The 17,157-nt window shown below is 48.0% G+C and overlaps 1 long non-coding RNA gene across 1 annotated transcript; it reads left to right on the top strand.

Annotated features, from left to right (window-relative positions):
* The first annotated feature begins 8,259 nt into the window (after positions 1-8,259).
* On the top strand, positions 8,260-10,964 carry LOC138919942 (uncharacterized). The gene is made up of 2 exons (XR_011430541.1): positions 8,260-8,396; positions 10,801-10,964. It is a non-coding gene; the product is annotated as an uncharacterized lncRNA (long non-coding RNA).
* The last annotated feature ends 6,193 nt before the right edge of the window (positions 10,965-17,157 follow it).

The raw sequence follows: 17,157 nt of genomic DNA on the forward strand, positions 1-17,157 counted from the left end.
AAGTGAGGAACCCAATTAAACCAGTGTGACACTGTAGAAAATGAAGGCCATGCTCCGTCCTGGATATCTGTACTTGTCGCTGCGTCCTGTCACAGCATGGATCTTTCAGGATGGGCTGTGGTCAGGGGGCAAAGGTTTACGAACAACAGCTCCCTCAACTAAAAGAAAAGGAGACAGAAGCTCGGGTCGGAGAATTCCCACTACAGAGCCACTGCTTTCAGTCCAGGGCGAGGTGTCTGACGCTGCTCTTTTCCTTTACTTGGGAAATAAAGTACTTTTTAATTAACGCATTGTATGGAAATACCACAGCTAAGAGAGGTTTGAAATGCTAGAAAACTAACTTAAATTTTATATGGACTGTAAATCCTATTCTTATTCTTTCTAATGTTATCTGACTGTTAATTTGCTTAAAGCCTCTGTTACATATATTATGCAAAGGAAAACCACAGGCTGGCAACCGCTCCAGCACTGTGCAGAATAATTCCCGGCCTTTCCTCGCAGGGGTGGAGCAGGCATTTGTTTCTCATAATCTCCAGCATTTGGAGCATCTTCATGTTTACAGACAATTTCCCACTCGTGCTCTCAGCTGGCCTCACGTCAGCTTCGTCGTACAGAGGAGGACGATGAAACTTAGCGGGGTCGTGGGACTTCTCCAAAGTTGCACAGTTAGTAAGAAGTGAAGCTAAGACTCAATCCTTTGCTCTCTGGAAACCTTCTGGGATTAAAAACAGGTGAATCAGCTGACTAAGACCTGCTCACTCGAACAGACAATTTTCAGTGACAATAGCCTAACCAGCCCTCAGAACAAGGAGCAGCATAAAACAGGGGCCTTAACAAAGGAAAGACAAGAGGCACAGGATGAGTCTGGGATGGAACCCTTCCACACCCGAGTTCGAATCTCCGCTCCCCGCCCGTCGCAGAGCCAGCCCGCTGGGATGTGTGGGATTTTCGTGTTTCATTCCTTCCTGCGCACTAGGATGTCAACTCCACAAGGAAGGAGGCCCATCATTCCCATTCACCACTGAATTCCCGCACTCAGCCCAAACCTGCACACAGTAGGCTCACAGATACCTCCTGAATATGTTTCTCACTCGAAGCAAGCTGCTGCTCCTCGCTGCAGCCCAGCTTCATCATTTGCAAAAGGGCATGAGAAGAACTAGTTTAAAGGGTTGCAAGGCTTAAGGTAAAAAAAGAAATGTTAACTCTTCAATAAAGGGTAGCTCCCTGCCGCCTTGCCCAGGGCCTCGCCCTCACACAGGGCCCCTCCTGGAACACAGGTTCTCGGAAGGCAGGCTGCGTGCGACACAGACAGGATGGCTGTTTGGGCGTGCCCTCATTTCTGAGCTGTGTAGACACAATACGACACAGAGATGAAAAATGGCATCACTGTTAAGACCTAAAACTGTCTCTCATTTTTAATGCTCTGCCAACCAAAATCTTCGCCTCTCCAAAGGACTGTCCCATCTGTATTGCCCCACTTAGTAATGGTGTTTTTTAGAGGAATAAACATTTCTGCTTGCTGAGCAAAAGCAAAAAGAGATTTAGTAAATACACAACGTATTTGGTCAACATGGTCCATGCGAGGCTCCAGGCATGTTGCTGGGGACAGATTTGTTGTGAAGGAGAATACGGCATCAGCTCCTACCAGCCGGCTCCCTCTGCTGTCCCATGTGGAGAGGCAGCAGCTGGGAATGGGGGAGCCTAGACTACAGTGTCAAACCTAATGTCGGTCCCAGTTCAACCTCAGATAGAAACATAACTTCAGAAGAGCCCCTCGCGGTGTAGTCAGCCTTCTCCAGAGAAACAGAGCCGATAGGATATATTTGGAGAAAGTAAGAGAGATCTATTTTAGCCATCACACTCTCCAAGCCTCAGTTTCCTTCTCCACAAATAAAATGCACACAGAGTGCCTAGCAAAGTGCCTGGCACAGCAAGTGCCCTGCAGACGCCATGCTAAGGTGCTGGACGGTTCTAGAACACGGAGAGTCACCCACACACCCAGGCCCCGTTCTAAGTCCTGGAGATGCAGAGATGAACAGGGCCTTGCCCCGAAGGAGGTTACCGTCTAGGGAGGGAAACAAATGCTTCAGCTATTACGGGCGACACAGGAGTCCAAAGAGGTGGAGCCCACTTGGCTGAGAGAGACAGGGACGGCCTCCCGGAGAAGGCATGCCCGAGCTGAAGCCATAAGGGTGAAAAAGATTTAGCCAAGCCCGGAAAAGCATAAAAGGCACTCTAGGCGGGAATAAGAACATAGCCAAAGGCCTGGGAATCTGAAATAGCACAGCGTGTTCAAGAACCAGAGCTAAAGGGTAAGGTGGAGAGGCATGGGAGATGAAGCTAGCCAGGGCGCGAGGCCACATCGTGAGGAGCCTTGGTGCCACATCACAGTGTGCTGGTTTTCTCAGGGCTGCCGCAAGGAACTCCCACAAACTCCGGGCCTTTAAACAACAGAAGCTTATTCTCTCACAGTCTGGAGGCTAGAAGTCTGAGATCAAGGTGTCGGCGGGGTGGGCTCCTCTTGGAGGCTCTGAGGGAGAACCTGTCCCATTCTCTCCCAGCTTCTGGTGGTGGCGCATCCTTCCATCGTGTCTTCACACGGCCTTCTCCCTGTGCGTGCCTCTGTGTCCAGACTTCCCTCTCCTTAGGCACCCACCCTAATCAGGATGACCTCATTTTAACTTTACTACATCTGCAAAGACCCTCTTTCCAAATAAGGTCACATTCACAGATACTAGGTGTTAGGACTTAAACATACCTTTTGAGGGACACAATTCAACACACAGCCCAAGTTAAGGAGAATGATATAAGAGTTTATTCAGGAAGAGGCTTCAGCCTCTGGCAGGAAGAAGAAAGGAAACTAGTGTTCTCTTTCTATGGTTGCTTTGGTCCCTAGGAAGCTCAGAATCAAATGTGCCACCCACACACATGTGCATCTTTTTGGGGGGCACGTGTATAGGGCACTACCATTGGTATTTCTTTTATGAGCATTATTTCTGACTGCCTCTCATTTGTTCTATCCTGATGTATCAGTCAGAATCCTGACAGGAAACAGAAGGTGCACTCCAGTTCAGGTAATTCAGGAAGCCTTGCCTTACTTACAACAGGACAGAAACGTGCGCTGGAGGTGGGGGAAGCACACAGTGACCAGGGGCCAGTAACAGTTGATCACCCCTGCTCCCAGGGGACAGAGACGTTACCTGTCTAGAGAGAGAGGGTCTTGTTGAGAAGGTTCCTCTGAGAGGATGTGTGTCCTCTGTGGAAGGGCACGGCTGCCTGAAACGGCCTCATGACCTCACCCCCTCCCCCTCTGATCCGCTGGCGATCCCTTGGCCAAACCCAAAGAGGCTCCAGATGTAGACCACCCAGGCCAGCGCCCCCAGGCAAGACAGGAAGCGAGGGGAGACGGGGTGTGGAGCGGCCAGCAGGAGACCCGGGTATACCTTCTTTCCCCTTCCTCCCGATGTCCTCACTTATTCATTCCTTCATTTTTCGTACTCTTTATGTTTGGCTCAGACATCTCAAACCCTTCCTTTTCAAAATAAAAAGAGGAATAACCACCAAAAAATAGATGAGGTAGAGGCAGGATGTCCTGCTGCCTTCACCAAGGTGCTCTCTGCCCTCCAGAGTTTGGGAACTGAGTGCGGCCATTGATTGAGTCACCCTGAGCGCTCACAGAAGGCTAATCCTCTGTGGAACCAGAACTCTGCACACGCTCTTCTGGCCACTCATTGACTTACATAAACTCCGGCAGACATCCTATCTCCAGGGCTTTCCAAGGACATACTTGAGGCAAGAGTCATTCTGGCACCAAGTGCTTCTGACAGATGTCGTGGACTCCATGCAAGAGAGGCCCAGATGGCGTATGGGGGGATGTGGAGCGAGCCCTGGGAGGGTAACACTCCCGGCTCTGGTCTCACATGGAGGACACATCAAAGAATTCTGTGCACATGCTGGAAAGATCGTCTTTCCTCCCTGAGCCCCAACTCATTTCAGGAGTATTTAGATACAGGCACAGGTGTTGGAGCTGGAGGAGACCTTTGAGACCAACTAGTGCAAGCCCTTTGTAATACAGATGCACAGACTCAGGGCCAGAGAAGGGCTGGGTGACGGGCGGCACGGCTAGGGGTCGTGAGGGCCTGCGCTCCTCCAGAGCCATGTGCTGTGTTCGTTCACTCATACTGCTGCTCATCAAAGATGGCTGAGGACCTGCTGCTTGCAGGATGCTGTGCCAAGAAATGGAGATGGCTGTGGGGACAAGGCTGGTGGGATCCTGTCTTCATGGGGTGTTCAGAATAGTAGGCTTTCTCCCGCTATGGCTAATCCTTCCCACAGCCGTGCAAGGTGTGGGCAGGTCTTGGAGACCAAAGTGACCCAGGCAAGCACTGCTCCCTTTTAAGAAATGGAGCAATAAAGAAAAGAAGGTTGCCCTGTGTGAGTTAAGTGTTAACATCATGGAGCATCACAAAGAAGCGGACAGCATGGAAGGAGCTAGAAAAGGCTGCTAGACACGGAGGCTTTAGTTGTACTCTAATCGAAGGTGCTGGTGTTTCTAAAGAAAAGGACTGTGTCCATCTGCAGGGGTTTGGGTCAGGCGTAGAGGCAGAGAAAATGAATAACAGAGGCTTCTGTTTAGGAAAAGGTTAGCATGTAATGCCTCAGATTTCTTGTGGGTTTTCTCCATGTTCGCATTGAATGAAATAGGAAGAAAAGCCTGTTTGCTTCAAGCTCAGGGAAAGTTGGATTTTCTCTCCACATCAGTCCCCTGACTTGGTTCCTCTGACAACCAATCGACTCTAACACAAACAAGGTTGGACTCAGCACTGGGCTGACCCGAGGCTTTTACTCACGCCGCCTTATGATGCAGGCTCGCTGTGGAAGGGCTGTCCCGTGAGATGTCTCATGCTGTCCCAGAAGGAAGCATATTTGCCAATGGACTTCTAGTGGGAAAGTCCAGGGGCCCTGACGTCCACAAACCCAGTTCAAGCCCTGGCCCCACCAGTGCAGGCTCTGTGACTTTGAGGAAGCCACTTACCCATTAGGACTCTGTCTTCTCATCTATAGACTGGGGATGGTTATGATCCTTACTATAAGTCTGGGTGCAGGTAGCAATGGATATTATGGATAAAAGTCTTTAAATGCCTTCCATATAGGAAGTACTCAATAGTTGCTATTATCAGTATTATTACATATAGTAAGTACTTAATAATAATTATTAGCATTAATAATAAACAGTCATTTTTCTGCTCACTGGTCACAATAACAACATTAGGAAGGCTTTTGCTGAATGGCATTATTTTAAATCAACTTTCTAAATTTCTTTTGTGATTATAAAGGGAGATACACATTCCTCACGGAAAAAGGAGAAAATACAGACAAGAATAGAGAGAAAGAATTTTTTAAATCTACAATCCAAAGATACCACTGTCAACATGTGAGTATATTTCCTTCCAATGTCTTTTTTTCTTCATGTGGAGAGAGAAAGAGATAAATTTTGCATAAATGAAATCATATTTTATGTATATGACCATTTTCCACAGAAAATGGTTCTACAATATTCAAGCTGTGTATGCACCATAAAATTTAAACAACCTTTCTCTTATTGTTAGGCTTTTAGGGGTTTTCCCAATATTTTTGCTCTTATAATTCATGCTATAATGAGATTCTTTGTATACAAATCTTTCCCACACTTCTCATAATTTCCTTAGGAGAAGATGGTCCCGGTGGAATTTTTAGATCAAAGAATATAAGTTTCTTTAAGTCCATAACACATTTTGTCAAATTAATTTCCAGTAGCGTTACAGTAAGTGACCCAGCCTTCAGCAGAAGGTGAACACCCATTTTTCACATTTTTAATTTCATGGATGAAAATGGAATTTTTCTATTTTCATTGCTTTGAGTATAGTAAGCTTGATGGCTATTGTTTCTTTCTCTAGGAACTGTGTTCACACCTTTGACTCACTTTTCTGCTATATTTATTGATTTTCTTATCACTATGCATGAGCTCTTTGTGTAATAAAGATATTTTTACAATGTCTCATCTGTGGCAAATAAATTTCACAGTTTACTCATTGCCTTTTAATTTTAATGTTATTTTGGCCTACAAGTTTCAAATTTTACGTAACATAAACTTCACAACATTCAAGAAAATTCAGAGAGCCAGCTCCTGAATACTTAAATTAATGGTATAAAGCATATTACACTATTCTGCATATTGGTCATTTGCTGAAACTGGTCTGGTGGTACACAGAGCTTTCTTACACTATTCTCCCTCTTTGTGCCTGTTTTAAGATTTCCCATGATAAAAGTCTAAAACGTTATTTTGTAGTCCTGACTCCTTAGGCACACAAGGCCCTATATGACTTGTTTTCTGCTGCCTTTCAAGCTCCATGGACACACATTCCTAATTTGTGACCTTGGATAGATTCTGAAATCTCTGTAAGGTTTGGTTACCTCCTCCACTAAAAAAGAAAACAAAACAAAGAAGTAAAAATCTACTAGACTTGTGAGATTGTTGAAGAAGGAAATGAGATAATGCGTGTCTAGCATACAATAGGGTGCCTGGCATGCAGTAGGTGCTTAATAAAGGTTTTCTTTTGTTATTAATATTACTACTATTCCAACTTCTACATGTCAGACTTTCTTGCTGCGAGAACCAGAAGCCGATCCTGGCTGATCAAGTAGAAGAGAAGTTTATTTCAAAGATATTGGAAGGGCTAGGAGATAAGTTCAAGAAAAGCTTAGGAATGATGCCCAAAAGCCTGGTCTCGGGAGAACCTGCCACACTGCAGCCCTGCCGAGCACACGTGGATGTACCCTCGCTGTCACCAGCCCAGCAGTACCGCTTCTGCACCAGAGCCACACGCCCGCCACCGCACTGGTCGCCAAGCAGATCTGAGCGGGCCCTGCTTCCTCACACTGCTCCTCTGGGTGACTGACAGCTGAACCCTTGAGGAGGCAGCCTCGTAAGGCTGAAAACTCTCCAGAGTTCAAAAAATGCTGAAAACCAGGCAGAAAACATAACGATGTCCTCTACAGTTCTTCCCTTAGCTACCCAACTTTCATGAAGACTTTTCTTCCATACTGGCACTTGACAATGACTGTAAATGACAATGCTGTAAATTATTATGGCAATAAAAATCTAACACAATGGGACTCTCCATCCCGGGACTGAGCTTGCCCCCTGCATAAAGGAGGCCGACCCAGAGTCTCGTCGGTGACTCCACTGAGTGACAAGTCCCAGATTTCTGGGTAAAGCTCATGCCTCCTCTAGTTCCCTCACAATTCTATCATAATATTCTGTAGCCTAGGGACACAGCTGTGAAGTCCACCACCACACACACCAGGGAAATAGCGAGGGGACAGGGGAAGGAAAGGGAAACCGGTTACACTCTAACACAGTCGAGATGATATCCTCCAGAGACCGCTGTGACGCGTCATGAAGCCACAGTTAGAATGAGTGCTGGAGAAGGGAGAGTTGATATCTTGTTTGCTCTGCTCTCAGCCGGCATCTCAGCTGCTCAGGGATCTTGACTTTGTGGGATGACTCAAACCAAACCTTCATTCCGAGGGACTTGGGCCACTGAGCCTACCAGTATGGAAACCTAGGAGTCTTCTCTATTTTTTTTAATTCCTAAGTGTTAAAAATAAAAATGTAGAGGATCCCGCAGAGGAAGTTAATTCCAGATCTATTCCTCCCTGCCTCTTCTGTTAGCAGCAACCTTATTTCCCCTCCATCATCAGGACTGGTCACCCTAGGAAGCGCAACAAGCTCCTTTTTGCCTGTTCATCAAGGGCATGAAGGAGGCTGACAATAGCCAGGTGGTGGTTCAGCTTGCTCCCCAAGGGAAGGGTTGTTGTGCCCCTGACGAAAGAATGCCTCACTTGGGTGGGGAGACCTCTGCCAGGCAGAATGCAGAGTCACAGGGCTGGAAAGTAAACAAGTGGCGTCGTTAGGCATGGCTGCCTCGGGAGGGCCTGTCTGGGGAGACAGGTGCCTTGTCTAACAACTCGAACACTGGGGAGCCCGATTCCAGGCTCCTGAGAGTAAACTTTAGAGTTCTGGAATGACTGGAGCCTTTCCCTTAAAATCTGCGTTGCTTTATGTCACTGGGTCCCAAAGGGCTCATCTTGTTATAGGCAATGCTCTGGGCAGTCCTGCTTAATTTGGGGGAGTGTGGGATTAAAGAGGCATGTTTGACCACCAAACCACTACCTACTAACCTCCAGAGGAAGAGCGTTCCAACACACAATGGGTGGAATGCTGCCGTGTAGAAATCCAGAATCTTATCTCACCTTGCAACCCCACGGGGTTGTTCTGAGGATTAGCTGAAATAGCAGATGTAAAGTGCCTGTCACATAGTAGACATTCAATGAAAATGAAATCACGCTACCAGGTGAGTAGGCTGGGTGTTAACATAGCCATTTTGCAGATTAAAAAACTGGGTCCCAGAAAGGATAGACTATGTGTTAACAAGGACACAGCTAGGAAGTAGGAGTGGCAATGGCGGGAAATGGCCTGCTAGCTCCAATTCCAATTAACTAGACTCACCGCTTCCCAAGACACACAGCTTCAATCTGGTCTTACTCACCCACAAGCTAACATTTCACAAGTACTGAGTCAGAGCTTCCCCTCCTCTTAGGCTGCATGAGAATCACAGCTCTCTCCACCCCGGGCTTGGCAGACCCCACCTTCTTCTGGGGCCCCTGGAGGGAATGCACGAGGCCGAGGCCGAGGCTGCCAGGAACTGAGAAAGTAGGCAAGGCAGCTGCTCCCATCCGTCGAGTGACCTGACCTGCGTGAGCTGGAGGGGTCCGCGATGCTGCCAAGGACCACAGCAGAAAGATAATATTTGAAGAGTGAAAGGTTCTCCAAAGAATGTAAAATCCTTCAAGCAAGCAAGCGCCTGCAGTTCTTGGGCCATGATTCATTCTGGACGGGCCAGAACGTGGGCTGTAGATAGCGAGGAAAACAGGTCACAAGGAAGTGGAGAGGCAGAGCTGGGAAGGATTTGGGAGATTATCAATCCTTCAGCAAAGGAGAAATTGTGATTCAAAGCAGAAGACTTTTCCAAGACACAGCTAAAGGGACCTGGACCCAGATTTCTCATGCATTCATCCACCCATTCTTTCACTCAGCATTTACTGAGCGCTTGCTATGGGCCTGGAGGGAGGTCAGGTTCTAAGAATGCAGCAGTAAACAAAACAAGCAGGGCTTCTGTCTTCCCGGAGGTGACTTTCCAGAGAAGAGGAGAGACAATTAAACACACAATTACAGAAAAGATGAGAAGAGCTGTGACCAGGGAGGTACAGAGTGCTATGGGACCACGGAGGAGGGCAGCCACATCCAATCCATGGGTCATGAAAGGCCGCTGGATTAAGTGATGGTTCAGCTGAGACCCGAAGACTAAGGAGGGCTTAATGAGGTGAATGGGGGCTGGGTGGAAGGAAGGAGAACACTTGACAGGCGGAATCTCCACACACCAGGCACAGTATTAGACCTTTGTTTTAAGAAATGCATGAGATATGGATGCTCCCACACTCAAGAAGCATTTAGGATGCTAAGGGCACGCAAGAAAGGACCATCCATCTGCCAAGAGGAAGTGGCATCTGGATTGGATCTCAAAGGATGAGTAGGACCTAGACAGGTACAAAAAAAAGCAGATGGATAGTCCAAGGCCAAGGGGATGCTGTGGGAAAGGCATAGAGGAAGAAGAGCCTGCCACAGGAACTGGCCTTTCTGGAGGAGGTCAATAACGGTTTGTCAAGTACTAAACCTTAGGACTAATGGCACCTGGTGGGGCTCAGAGAAGCACAGATGGAGTTTCCTGGTTTCCCAGCGCTGTTAGTGAAACCCTCCCAGCCGCAGAGTTTTAACAGCCACTGCTTCAGCACAACACAGAGAAGGGGGTGACCCAGCTTCATTGCCTACACCCACTGCCCCATGCCGTTCCATGGCCTGCACAGCCATGACGCCCAAGGGGCCCAGTTCTAGGCCTGGCGTTTAGTAGGCATCTAATAGATACTTGTTGAATTGAACTGAAAATGCCACTGGATAATGAACCAAAATTTGCCTGTCTGAAACCTCTACTTTTTCGTCTGTAGGGACCACATGACAAGATTCTTCTTCCACAATCAACTTTTCGGGAAAAAAGGAAAAGGGTGGGGTGGGAATTAAATGTTTATTAAGCGCTTACTAAGTGTCAGGCCTATATGGTCTCCAATGTTGCTTCATTTAATCCTCCCAGCACCTCTGTGAAGCAGTTGTTATTTCCTTTCCATGGATGCAGAAATAAATCTCAGACAGCCCCGGTTCCAAGCCTGCCTCTACCTAGTATTTGCTGTGTGCCTTTGGGGACGAGTCTAGTCTCGCTGGCCCTGTAGTCTTTTCAGTTCATTCCTGCTTCCCCGGATTTGAAGACAGCAATTACATCCCCTCTAAGTCACCTCCGGGTACTGTTCACATCCCTCGTGGTGCAGTGGTGGGGAGCACAGGCTCTAGAATAGAATCCCCAGGATTTGTCCCAACTGCGTCACCTTGTGCACAAGTAGCTTCACTCTCTGAATGTCAGTTTTCTTACCTGTGTGACATGGGGATACTCAAGGGTCTTCCCATAGGGCTGTTGTGAAGGTAAGCACCTCACACCACGGCACATAGTAGGTCCTCAAAAAATGCTGCTGCTGATGGATTTAATCCCTCCCTCCACCATTTCGACTGAACTCATGCCAATTTGCTAGTGTCCCCATTCACATTACGTGACATTCAGAACCGCACACTATCTGGGCCCCTTTGTTTTCCAGGGAACATCATAATCTGTCCTGCATCTTGAGGGGAAGTAAGGAACCAGAGCATGTGAACAGGACCAGGATCAGACCACTTCCAGGAACCCATGCAAGCTGTGCTGATAAGTCACAACTCAAGAACTGGTGATAAATAAACTGGTGTTTACTCTGAGTAACAGTGATCTGATCTAAGCACTTGGATTTTCATGACATTAACTATTTCAGAGCATCCCAAGAATTACCAGTAACCCAGGAAAACCTTCTCCATCCCAGGAGGATCAGTGGTTGCAACACCCGGGAGCAGATCAGCATCCTGGGGTACTTTCTTAAGTCCTAGAGGCACATTTTTTCACATGTAAATGTTTCTAAAATTGGAATGCATCTGATAATCAATATGCAATAATTAATTAAGATAGTGTCATGGGTTCAACCCTCCAAAAAGTGACAATTAAATTGATGGTGAACAGGAGAACAGAGGAGGCCACCACCAACTGGCACCTACTGTCTGCTACACCCAATGCAGGATGCGAGATACTTTCATTTTCGTTTCTTTCTTTCCCACTCTTTTAGAGATTTTTTTCCCCTTACAAAAAATAATCATCATTGAAGAAAACTTTAAAAATACAAGTAACTCAAGTTTCCCAGATTTCCCCTGTCTAAAGAGCAGTCTAAAGGGCCCCTTCAGAATCAATGGGGCCCTAAACCTCAGTTTGCATAATTGTGGGAGCAAAAGCCAGCCCCGCTCCCATCACTACCAGGCACTTCTGAAGATGCCAGGGGAGCTGGCGTTCTCTGGCAGCCGTCTGTCCTCCCAGACCTCTGCTCCAAGCCCCTCTACCATGCATTTCTGCCACGCAAGCTTCCCCAAGCCACCCTTCCATCTTCTCTGTTCTTCCCGCATGTAGACACTGGCTTTCCCTTAACTCCCCGAAGCACAGGTGACACTAGACCTGAGAGTCTAACCAACTCTGCTCAAGTCCTGAGGGGACCACAAGGGCACTACCATGTGGAAAAGTAAAATGAAACAATGGATACCAGGGGCCGGCCTCGTGGCTGAGTGGTTGATCTCACACACTCCTGCTTCAGCAGCCCGGGGTTTGTGGGTTCAGATCCCCAGCATGGACCTACACACCACTTATCAAGCGATGCTGTGGCAGGCGTCCCACATATAAAGTAGAGGAAGATGGGCATGGATGTTAGCTCAGGGCTAGTCTTGCTCAGCAAAAAGAGGATGATTGGCGGCAGATGTTAGCTCACGGCTAATCTTCCTCACCTAAAAATTTTTAAAAATAAAGATAAATTTAAAAAATGGATACCAGATGACACTGATCCCAAAGACCAATATCCTTAGCCACCATAAGGAACCTCCATCCTTAGCCAAAGCAATGCACCATTTTGCTGGGTCTGGGTTATCCTCATAAGAGAGAACTGTCTCTCACCTCCTTGCCTCCAGGTTTCAGGACCCAAACCTTCTCCCTCTGGGCCCTGCCGAGAAAGCCCAAAATTTGGTGTTATATTTGTTAAGATAACACTAGCTACTGTAAGAACAAAACTCTGAAATTTCAGAGGCTTAAAAAAATTGTTTAGTCTGCTCTCATGAAGTCCAGTGCGTGCAAAGACAGGGGACTGTGGAACTCTGCTGCACAGGGTCATTCAGGGACCCAGGCTCACAGAGGGCCGGCCGTCTTCCACACGTGACTGCCAGTTTGCCCTGGGCATCCACATCCAGTCTGCAGACAGAGAAAGAGAGAGAAGCAGAGGGAGAAAGTGGGCCAGGCTAGCAAGTGGCACGTGGACTGTCCACCATGCCCCACCAGCTGGGACACACGGCCGTGCCACACTGCCAGGAAGGCTGGGAAGCAGGAGAACTCGAGCCCAGGAGGAACAGAAAGCAATTTTGTGGAAAAACTAGTCACTCTCTGCCACAGGTACCATCATGATGCACTCTGTGCCAGGGGGACAGCCCCTTCTGGATGATTCTGCAAAACAGTGTGACACCCTCTCCCTTTGCTTCAACCTTTCCTTCCAGACTAGCTTCTGGCCATGGCTTCCCATAACTAAAAGCCTATTTAAGTGTTTTTCTTAAATAATAAAGAAATCTCTCTCAAAAAGAAAAATTGGTTCTGCTGCCAACCCTGGAATTCATAAATACTTGCTATTGTTTTTGTCCCCTTGCATAGAAAAAAAATGTTTAAAGAAATCGCCCATAATTCTACAACTCTATGAATTTTAATGTGTTTCTTTCCGTTGTATTTCCATATGCTCCAAACTTGTATAACCTTCAAGGTCCTGTTCAAATGATTTACCATCCTTGAGCCTGAAGTTCATAGAGGTTAAGTAACTTGCCCGAGGTCACACAGCCAGGGAATAGTAGAGCCAGACTTCTAATCCTGATCTAAGCCCAGAGCCAAGGCTCTTGCCAATGCACCATCTGGCCCCTCAGTATTGCTTGTGATTGTCCCAGGCCTCTTAAGCACCCGGTCTGCCAGATGGTACTTATCTGTGTCTAGAGTACACAGAGACCCATCCATGACCCAGCTCACCTTCCTCACTAGAGTGTCAGCTCCCAGCAGGCAGGAGCTACACTGGATGCCTCTTTACAGCCGCAAGGCCTGGCCCACAGCAGCTGCTTAATTCTCTACCAGCCAAAGAAACAAACTTTTATCGGACAGTCACCCTGGAAGCCACCTAAAGGCTTCCGGTGCAGGCCACTGCCCACGTCCCAGCCCGCCTCCCACTCCCCACAGGGGCCCGGGCCCAGACTTTGGGGCCTAACAGCTCCAAGTTCATTTCGCCTCCCCCACCATGCAACTTTGGACAAGTTCCGACCTTCTCTTTTTGTGAAACCCAAAGGAGTTAATGCACTTCACATTCCATAAACAGTATCGGTTATATTATTGCTAATATTATTCCCATTATCATCATTAGTCATCCTCCAACTTTTCCAAATTATTTACCATAGAAAGAAGTGAACAAAATTTTTAACGCCTGGCAACAAAAAAGGAGGTGGGATTTTGAGTGGCTTCGTGTGACCCTCAGAGGGCAGAGTGGAGTAAGTACTCTTTGGGGGAATTCTTGACCCTTCTAAAATCCCATTAAACCTACACACACATCTGTTAGCACACCCCGAGCCTGCAGTGTCTGCTTTCACCCCACGTGGAGGAGTACAGGAGGAATATTATATCCAGGAACGCATATGGAACTATTTATCCCCAATCACTTTGTGCTTTTCCTTAAACTTTTCCATAGTCTTCAGTTTCAAAGGCCATTTTAGAAGGACGGAATTTCCTTGCAAAGTCAGTCTCGCCCCCAGCTCCCACCAAAAAAAAAAGATTGTTTTAGGAAAATCTCCTCAGGGCATAGAGACTATGAGTTTCCAAACTTGCTCTCTCCTGCTCTCCTTTTTTCTTTTAAATAAAAATTGCCCAGGAAACCAAGATTCATTAAGAATGATGGGGGAAAAATATGACTGAGTTGAAAGGAGTCTGTGGCTTACTGCTTCGCAGGGAACTCGCAAGGGTCTTGTAGGGAAATCTTATAGGATCAGAGACTGTGAAGACCGGGCGGGAACTGAGATCACACAGTCTCCCAGCTCCTCGTTTGGAGGTGGGAAAACCGAGGCCCAGAAGAGAAAAGCTGGTTTCCCAGAGTGACAGCAAGTCAGCCAAAGAACCGAGATGGACTCAGGTCCCCGAAATCCCATCCGAATTAGGCTACCTCCTCCAAAGAGCAGAGCCTGAGGCAGGGATTCACTTGGGAGGTGCAAGCCCAGGAAGTGAGGGTGGAGGAAAAGCGAGGTGAGGCAGGAAAGGTGGGAAGCGATGGGACGCAGGGAGAAGCCCTCGCAGAGACAGCACGGCAACCAGCAGCTGGCACCCTCAGCACTCAGCACTTCTCAAGAGCCGCAAGGAGAAGCTGCATCTCTAGGCAGGGGACTTAGAAACCACACCACCCTGACCAGTAGATGGTGAGTCGGTGGACAAATAACCCAGTTTCCTCACCCCAGTCAAGATAACTTCAGGCGTATGGGCTACACTCGCTCCCGGACTGGGCGACCAATGCATCCAATTGGCCTGGGACTTTCCTGGATCTTGCACTGAAAGTCCGTCATGTCAGCAAACCCTTTGATCCCAGGTAAACTGGATCCGCTGGTCACCTGACCCCAAGGGACCCCAGCGTGACTCAGCTCCAGCCGTTCACAGTAACTGTTTCCTGGTTTCCTCCCCTTTCCTGTCCCACGTCCCTTGGGTGCTCCCCAGGACGATCACCCAATTCAACCGCCCGCCTTTTGGTCTTCCTCTCTGGGTCTGCTCCGGGGGACCCAAGTGCACACGGCATGCTCACAATCAATGTTATGAGTAATCATTAAAACCGCATAACAAAGTCATCTTCCTCTTCCAGTTGCTTTGGAAACGTGCACAGTACTCCTGTAAACCCTCCGTCTGCTCCTCAGGCCCCGGGTCAACAGTCTGAACGGGAGCTGGAATGGTGTTTCCGCCTCTAGGCAGCAGAATGGTAACTGACGGCGTCAGGCAGGCTCTCTGGTCCAGGCACGAATATATGGTAATATTTCCACAGCCACTTTACCTAGGGACTTTTGTGACCCAAAAGAATTAATGAGAATGACTAAACTACTCGTAGAATAGAACATTATATACAATTTATCCTACAATTAAGTCCTATTTGTATTTAATAACGCAGAATTCCTAAAAGTGTGATCAGTAATCCACCCAGCTACGTCCTAAACTTGGGCGGGGGGGGGGGGCAGGCGGGGGTAGTTCAAAACGTTGTCCCAGGGCCCCACCACAGACTCCTGTACTGAGCATGGCCCAGTGAGGCCCGGGCGTCTGCATGTGTGACAGTCCCTCCTCCGAGACACTCTCCCAGCCACTAAGACTTGAGAGCCCTGCCCTGAACACCTGACAGAGACCCCGCTCCTCCTTGAGGGACCAGCGAGAGTTCCTCGCCCGCCCGTCAGTTGGTCAGCTGGCCCAGCAGCTCCTGCCCCTCCTTCGGCCTGGTTCCTGCAGGTCCCCTGCAAAGAGCCCTTCCTGCTCCTGTCCTTCTGGTCTGGGCTGACACAGCCGCTCTCAGGGCCTGCGTTTCCAGGCTTTGTTCAGGTCTTGCTCGAGGTTCCCTGTAAGTACCAGCCTTTATCCACTGTGGTACCCGGGGAAACGCCAGCTGCTAAGGATGAGTTAATCCAGCTGGCACTTCACCGGACTTCCCTGACGGGCCTCGGATGCAGAGAAGGGTCAGGACACAGGGCACTGTGCCGGGCTGCCATCATCTAACAATGTTTTCTTCCACTCCCTTTGGTGGCAAAAGAATTTCATCTCTGGGACCCAAGATGGAAATGGATTTTCCCCAGTGGGTAGAACCCAGAGGCGCTGACTGTCGCTACCCGGACCTCTCACCACCCCGTCGTCCTCGCACCAGCCGAGCAGCTCGCAGGTTCCTGATTAACCATTTGACTCCCACTGTAGGATCTCCTCATACATTTTCTTGGGTGCACACAGGTTTCCTGTACTACACTGTGGACTTTTTCAGGGCAAGGATCGTGTCTGATGGACCTTTGGATCCCCAGCAACAGACTTAAATCCTGTCTCGTAAAAGGTGTTGCAACAACATAGCAAATTATATATTTGCTATGATATACATATAATATGTAATGACGAGTGGTCCATTTCTATTCTATTATCTCATTCGTATTTTTTTCACAACACTTATCATTATCTAAAATTACCAAATTTATTTATTGATATATTCATTTATTGCCCCCACCCCGACACACGTTAGAATGTAAACCTTCTGCAAGTGTTGTAAGCTGAATGGCGTGCCCCCAAAAGTCGTATGTTGAAGTCCTAACCCTCCATACTTCTGAATATGACTGTATTTGGAGATAAGAGTCAAAAGGGATCATTAAGTTAAAATGAGGCCATTGGGGGGGCCCTGATCGAATAAGGCTGGCATCCTTACAAAGAGAGAAGACTAGGACACAGACACACACAGGGGCACGAGCGTGTGAGGACATGGAGTCAAGAGAGCCATCTACGAGCCAAGAAGAGAGGACTCAGAAGAAACCAGTCCTGCCAGCACCTTCATCCAGGACTTCTCATCTCCAGCACCCTGAGAAAACAGTGCTCATTGTCCAGCCAGCCCGTCCTTGGCACTCTGTCACGGCAGCCCTGGGAAACTAACACGGCAAGAAAGAAGCGTGTCTGCCCTGGTGACTCCCGTGTCCCCGGCACCTGGAACAGTTCCTGCCACTAGCAGGTGCTGAATAAATAATTGCTGAATGAACGCTCTATAGATACAACTCCTTATAGTTGCTCCCAAATGTACACGCTGTTTCACACATCTCAGCCTTTGCGT

This window comes from Equus caballus, chromosome 2 (assembly GCF_041296265.1).
Source record: "Equus caballus isolate H_3958 breed thoroughbred chromosome 2, TB-T2T, whole genome shotgun sequence".
NCBI lineage: Eukaryota > Metazoa > Chordata > Mammalia > Perissodactyla > Equidae > Equus > Equus caballus.